Genomic DNA, 650 nt, shown 5'->3' with positions numbered 1-650 from the left:
ACGTCAACGCACTTAGAGGCTCTCTGACGTAACTCCGTCAAAAACTTAACAAAATAGAAGTCAATCTGATCTTAGAAACCTCGGTCGTTCCCCCGAGGGGGTGCACCGTTCCTGGAAGTACTGCAATACCAGGTCGATGCGTGGAGTGGACGGAGCAAGCTCCTATTCCATCTCCCTGCTCCAAAAATCCATTTAATATATTGTCCTCGGATAGAGGACGTATCAGATATTAAACTGATAAGAACAGATACTACACTTGATCTTAGCCAAAAGGCCGAGAAGCGATAACTGGGTTCTCCCGGCACCGCGGCACCCTGCCTCTCACACAACCGTTTAGATCACGGTGAGAAAAATCACCTTCAAACGAAAGCCCACCCTCTTCCCCTAAACTTGACGGTATGTCATCGTCGCAACCCATAAGACATACATAGTTTGTCAGGTCATTAACTTTTGGGGGGCTTGCACGCTTTTTATTGTTTTGCTCCCATCGGTCCCGGGAGAAACAGCCGTTTTTAATTTGCATGTACCGCCCACACGCGCGCGCCGTTTCCTGGTTTCCTGCCCTCCCCGCCGGCCCTCCGCCTGGGAACGGAAACGCGCGGGTAGGCGGGTAGGCGTAGCCGGAGAGCTCCAGCCTCGTTGCCTTGGAG

The 650-nt window shown here is 52.0% G+C and overlaps 1 non-coding gene across 1 annotated transcript; it reads right to left on the bottom strand.

Annotated features, from left to right (window-relative positions):
- Nucleotides 1-95: 95 nt before the first annotated feature.
- Nucleotides 96-286, bottom strand: LOC116629458. Its single transcript, XR_004298748.1, has one exon. It is a non-coding gene; the product is annotated as a U2 spliceosomal RNA (small nuclear RNA).
- Nucleotides 287-650: the final 364 nt, after the last annotated feature.

Source organism: Phoca vitulina, unplaced genomic scaffold, assembly GCF_004348235.1.
Source record: "Phoca vitulina isolate PV1807 unplaced genomic scaffold, GSC_HSeal_1.0 scaffold998, whole genome shotgun sequence".
In the NCBI taxonomy this organism is placed as follows: domain Eukaryota; kingdom Metazoa; phylum Chordata; class Mammalia; order Carnivora; family Phocidae; genus Phoca; species Phoca vitulina.
Note: the sequence above shows the minus strand (reverse complement) of the source record. Positions and strands in the feature narration are given on the sequence as shown.